General features: G+C 57.6%; 1 protein-coding gene across 4 annotated transcripts in view; it reads left to right on the top strand.

Annotated features, from left to right (window-relative positions):
* The first annotated feature begins 1,873 nt into the window (after window positions 1-1,873).
* Window positions 1,874-6,000, top strand: part of SCAP (SREBF chaperone) — a 50,602-nt gene continuing 46,475 nt past the window's right edge. For 3 of the 4 annotated variants that reach the window (XM_041714190.2, XM_072925214.1, XM_072925215.1), the window contains exon 1: window positions 1,874-2,048. The gene's annotated coding sequence lies outside the window, so the exon portion shown is untranslated. Of the gene's footprint in view, window positions 2,049-2,800; window positions 3,074-6,000 lie in introns of those variants that run through there. The other variant, XM_072925212.1, reaches the window with a different exon arrangement.

The raw sequence follows: 6,000 nt of genomic DNA, 5'->3' as shown, positions 1-6,000 counted from the left end.
CAAGCTCAGGGCTGTGGCTGCCAGGCAGGCTCCAGGGATTGTGGCAAAGCCATGAGCAGGGAGAAGAGTCAGGCCATGTGTGTGCTGTGGGATCACTCGTCCCTGGTGTCCCCTGGGTGTCTCTGTGCTCTGCTGTGGCAGTGCCCAGTGCCACTGCTGCTGTCCCCGTGTGCTGGCAGTGCCCAGGGGTCAGTGCACTGTCACAGTCTGCAAAGGGAGGATGAGAGGAGCAGCTGAAAGTGCATCTGTGACGGGCAGAAAATGGTGTATAATTGGGGTAATATCTGTATGGTTATCCTTGGAGAGATCCCAAAGCCTGGCTCCCAGGCTCTGCCTCCCTCTTTTGAAACCAGCAGGGTCATCGTGTGACATCATGGCTGTGTGACATCCTGGCTGTGTGACATCCTCACTGCTGGCTTCTGCCTGCTTCTTTCTGCCCTTAACCAGTGCGTGTATCCACGAAACGGGCTGAGGAGCCTCGGCCTGACCCGCCACGTCCCCATGCAGGGGATGTTCTGGGATCCATCCGAGCCCTTTGGAATGAACCTCTGCCTGCACTGTGCAGTGCTGCCAGCCTGGACAGGGCCCTGAGACCTGTGGGGGCTACTGAGTCAAGGCCCAAAGCCAGCCCAGTGTCCTGCTGTGGCCTTGGGGACACGACGGGGCAGCTGCGCAGAGCCAAGGCCACCGGCACGGCCGTGATCCCGCCGGGGCCTCGCTTGGGGCTGGCACTGCCGGAGGGCAGCCGGGCAGTGGATGGCAGGAATGGTGCCATGGGGGCAGCACGGGTGGCCTTGCCCGGGGTCAGCCGCCAGCTGCGTGCTCAGGGCCGCTGCCACCGCGTTTGGTGGTGTGCCAGCCCCAGCTTGGGCAACGCTGAGAAACCGCTGGGCCTTGGCCTGAGGGACCTGCCAGCAGGGGAGACCCCACCGAGGCTGGGGCTGGTGGTCAGGGGTGCAGAGCCCTGTGAGAAGGGGAGTGTTAGACTGGGAAAACCGCAGGCAGCAGGGACTGCTGCTCTGACAGCTGCAAGAAGGGCTCTGGAAAGGCTCAGCCCACCGAGATGAAGGCAGCAGGGCATGTGTTTTGCAGCATCCCATCCACGCTGGCAGGAGAGCAGGGGCATGTCTAGGGGAGAAGGAAGGAGCCCTTGGCCTTTGGACACTGCTTGCCCCTTCCCAGTGCTGCCAGTACCTGGCCCACTTCAGTTCCCGGGAACCAGAGTCACCTCTGCCCCCTGCACCGAGCCGTGGCTCCCGCTGCAAGGTCCTCCCTCCCGGTGTGCTCTGTCCCGGGATGCTCCAGGGTTCCTCATGCCCATTCCCCGCCAGCAACTCCTCCGGCTCCTCCCGGGATACTCGGGACTGCCAGCGCCGGACTCGGACATTCCCGCCATGCGCGGGTGCACGGCAGCGCGGCCGGTGCCCGGCTGTGCTCGGCCGGTTCCCGGCTCTGCCCGGCCGCTGCCCGGCTGTGTTCAGCCGGTTCCCGGCTCTGCTCGGCCTGTGCCCGGCTCTGCTCTCCCTGTGCCCGGCTGTGCCCGGCCGGTGCCCGGTTCTGCCCGGCCGGTGCCCGGTGCCGCCCCGGGCCCCGCTCCCGCTCCACGTGCTCCCGCCGCCTCCGCGCCGCTTCCGGGGGCGTGGCCTGATGGACAGGAGGCGTGGTCAACGCGTGATTATGCAAATAAAAACATGTATCGCGTTTTATGGGCGTGGCCATGCAAATAACGCCCATATTAGGGACTAGCTGCGCTCTTGGGGGCGTGGCCGGCGGGGCGTGGGCGTGGCCGCGCCGACGGCGGGGGGCGTGGCCGGCGTGCGGCGCTGCGCGCGCGCGGTCGGGGCCCGGCGGCGGCGGCGGCGGCGGCGGCGGGGGGAGGGCGGGAGGGGTGGGAGGAACCGGGCCGGGAACGGGCGGAAAAGCTCGGCATTAACGCGGGTTCGGAGCTAAGAGACCCCTCAGCATCCTAATTAAGAAAAGCCAGGCCGAGGACACCCTCCAACCGCGAACCGCGAGAGCCGCGGCTGCTGGGAGGTCAAAGGGCGGAGGTGAGGAAGGAGCCGCTTCCCGGTGAGGCGAGACGGGGCCGGGGCGGGCGGGGGCCGCTGCTCGGTGTGGAAATAACCCCTCAGCACCCCTTCCGTGCCTCAGTTTCCCTCCGGTGGGGCCGGGCCCGCGCGCTTTCCCGGCCTCAGCCCCGGGCCGCATCCCCCTCCGCCTTTGGGGGATTTTAGGGGATACCTCGGGGGAACGGGGGAACGCGGAGCGGTTTGTCCCGGGGGGGTCCTGCCGTGGCTCCGGGATCGGCGCTGGAACCGGGATAATCAATGCCCGGTGCTGGAACCGGGATAATCAATGCCCGGTGCTGGAACCGGGATAATCAATGCCCGGCGCTGGAACCGGGATAATCAATGCCCGGCGCTGGAACCGGGCCGGTGCTCCCGAATCCGCAGATGGAGCGGGGGGATCACCTCCGCTGCGGGATCCGGAGAAAGCGTTTTATGGGAAAGGAGGAACACGATGGGACGTGTAGAGGGAATGGGGGACAGGAGTGGAACACCGCTGGGGTGCCTCAGAACCAGGCGGATTGCTGCTCTGCCTCTCCGGGCTCTGCTCTCCGCACTTATCTCACCCCCTGAATTTTGCTGAACTTCGGGGTTCGGTCAGGATTTAGGAATCGCCTTCCTCACATGGGTCAGGATGAACATCTTTACATTATCTTTGCTATAACGAGCCAGGAGCTTTTGGAATGCTGAGGCAGTTGTGGGGCTGTGTTTGGGAGAAAGGGCTCCGGAAAGATTTTGGCCTTAGTGCCAGAATTTCCTGAATGCAGCATCCACGTGTTTTTCCGGGTTGTTGAAAGGCAAACCGAGTTTCTTTTCATTCAAAGGGCAGAGATGAGGCGTGAGCTCCCTCCCTGTGAAACCAGAGCTGCGAGGGCAGGACGAGGGTGGTAAATTTGGGATTACACGAGCTGTTGTGTAATGCAGAAAGGAGATTAGCTGGCTGGGATTGGGAAGAGAGAACACCCCGGGATGTTCCCTGAACGTGTGGCACAGCTCCGTGTTTCCAGGTACAACTTGGCATGGTTTATTTTTCCAATCATGATTCAAATACAGCATCCCAAAAGAGCCACGAACAATCAGGGTCTGTCCCAGGAGCATTAAAATAGTATTTTAAGTGTCAAAATCCTATGATGAATGAATTAGTCAGGATCTCACCGAGTTACTCAACACTGTTTTCAGACAGGGGGTTGCTGGGCCTGTCTGGCGTCAGAGCTTGGATCATTATGCACCAAAAACTCCTTTTTTTCCCCTCTCTGATGAGAATTGAAAAAGTAGAACAGGTACAACTTGAGGAACAAAAATAGCATTACCCGCCTGCAGTGGAATGTGGTCGGTGAGGAGCAGCAGCACAGCACTTCCAGCAGCTCCTGAGTCCTGGGAATCCTTTGGGGCCAGACCTTCCTCCCCTCTCCAGGAGACTCCAGGAGCTCTGGGGGAGCTGTGGGCACAGCCCCTGTGCTGGGAGCACGGAGACTGGAAGAGGTGTGGGAGCAGCTTTCCTTGGCTCTAATATCTGTGATTATAATTCCTTTGGATGCCTTTCCCCACCTTGTGCAGCGCATTAAAGCGTGAGAAAGGAAAGCTGAAGGAGCACTGAGCAGCTCTGTGGTGGGGCAGCTGCTGTTCCATGTCTGGGAGTGCTACTGCACCCAGGACAGGGAGGAACAGGGGCCTGAGGGTGGCTGGCTTGGAGGGAATCTTTAATTCATGTCCTCAGGTGAAGACCCAGCCCCAAAGGCTCAGAACAGCCTTGGCCTTTTGGCATAACTGGGAAAAAGTAAAGTTCTCCTCGCAGGAAAAAAGTGGTTTCAGCTGGAGTGAGAGCGTGGTGGGCAGTGGAGAGGGGAGCAGGATTGCAGTTCTTAAATCTGAATTAATCCTGTGTGGAGCATTGTGATGAAGAAATAATGGTTGGTTTGTTTACAGAGGACAATGTCCGAGTCAGGCTTGGGGACTTGCTGCCTCACAGAGGGGTTTGGGATCGTTTCTCCATCTGGAAGAAAGAGTGCAGTGATTTCCTGAGCCTGGCTTCCTATAGCTGGTGGTGGTTAGAAAGGAAAATGTTTAGCTGTGCGTGGTGCTGTGAGGTGTCCCTTGTGCTCAGCCTTGCCCGGTGCTCCTGCTGTGACCCAGAACCTGTGGAAAGCCAATCCAGGCAGGTGTGTCACCTTACAGGTGCTGTGTCCCTCTGGGGGCCCTCTGCACCCCCTGAGATGTGGCAGTGCAGACTCCCGAGCCACAGAAACTGTCCTGAGCAAAGCTGTGGGGTAAATTCAGAGGGAACCACGCAGGGGAATACGTGCTCAGGGCTGTGTCTGCATTTTTGCTTTTTGTTTCATGGACTGATGGTCAGAACGTGGGGTTTGTCTCCCTTTTGGCATCCTGCATGTGGTGCCTGTGAGGGGATCCCTGGTGAGTGCATGAGTGATGCCAGAGCTTCCAGAATTCCGGAGCTTCCAGAATTCCAGAGCTTCCACAATTCCAGAGCCCAGGGTGGAGCTCTGGCAGGGTCTGTGTGGAAGGGAGAACGTGTTCCCCAGAGAGCCAAGGGCACACTCCCGGTTCCCTGCCAAACCCACGGGTTGTGCAAAGCCTTCACTTCACAGCAGCCCCCTCTGAAACACACAGCTGAAATGGGAGCACCCTTGGGTGATGTTTCCACGAGGTGTTTTTCAGGGAAGTGAGATAAACTCTGTCTGACCAAGCTCTAATTGCAGGAAGTCAGGAAACTCCTGTCACCGAGAGCTGGACTTTGCTGCAGGGCTGTTTCGTGGTGCTCAGAAGATATTTCTGAGGGGTTTTTGGAGGGATTTTCTTCTAAGAGGCAGATGGGACCCGGATGGGCTATGGGTCTGGAAAATGCAGAATTCTGGGTTTACAGGGATGTGGTTTACCTGGGAAGGGTTTTGGGAAGCTGCTGTCTCCTCCTGGGGCAGCAGGGCTGGGAAAGGAGCTCCAGTTCCTTCCATGGACAATGTAGAGAAGGTGCAGTTCAGTTATTCAGACATGAATTTGAATTTTGGATTTATCTGTTCCAGAAATAAACACCAAACCATACAGCCAGAATGTGTTTGCCTGCATTAAACAGGCTGGTTTGGGTTTTATTTCCTCATATTGGTCATTAACCACCAATGCTGATTTCTGTTCTGAAGGGGAGTTTTGAGCCAGGAAATGTGTCCTCTGCAGGGAAGGGAGCCCAGCCCTGGAGAAAGAAGCAGGGAAGGAGCTGTGCTCACTTCAGATCCTGGTTTGCTGAGGTGGAAGATAGTGGAGATTCACTCTTTTTTCCTCAGTTGAGTTCCTCGGGATGGTCCAGGCAAACTCTGCCTCACAGAAGCAGAGCTGGAGCTGGGCAGAAATCCCTGAAGTGCTGATTTACATTTCTTTCAGCACTCCTGCACTCAGGGTGATTCAAACCCAGAGGTGTTCCTGTTCCTCCTTTGAAGAGAGCGAGGCCACAAAGGGAGGATTAAGATAAAAATCAAACCTGACTGTCAGAGGACATGGAGGGACACACAATTATTCTGGGAATGTCCTTGTGGTAAAGGAAAGAACAGAGAGGAAAACTTGATGTCTGGCATCCCCAAAACTCGAGTGCTCAGCACCTTTTGACTCGTGGTGAGCAACTGGTGGTAGTGGCAGCTACAAAAAGGAAGAGCAGCATTGCAAGCTGTCATTTCAGGGAGGTATTTCTGTCTGTGTGCTCAAAGCAGGGACTAAAAAAGACCTGAAAAGCTTTGGGAGGCATTTTTCGAGACATGGGGAGTCAGTGATGTTTTTAAAGCCTGGAGGAGGGCGGGCAGTTGGTGTGGGTGGGAGTGGGACGAGGAGAATGGGGAGTAGAAGTCATCCCAAAATCCTGCAGCAAGGGGGAAATGGATGAAAAGCACCTGGCAGGGTACAGGAGTGCAGAATAGCTGGTGCTGCTTTGCCA

Source organism: Taeniopygia guttata, chromosome 2 (assembly GCF_048771995.1).
Source record: "Taeniopygia guttata chromosome 2, bTaeGut7.mat, whole genome shotgun sequence".
NCBI lineage: Eukaryota > Metazoa > Chordata > Aves > Passeriformes > Estrildidae > Taeniopygia > Taeniopygia guttata.
This window is presented reverse-complemented; position numbering and strand designations above follow the sequence as displayed.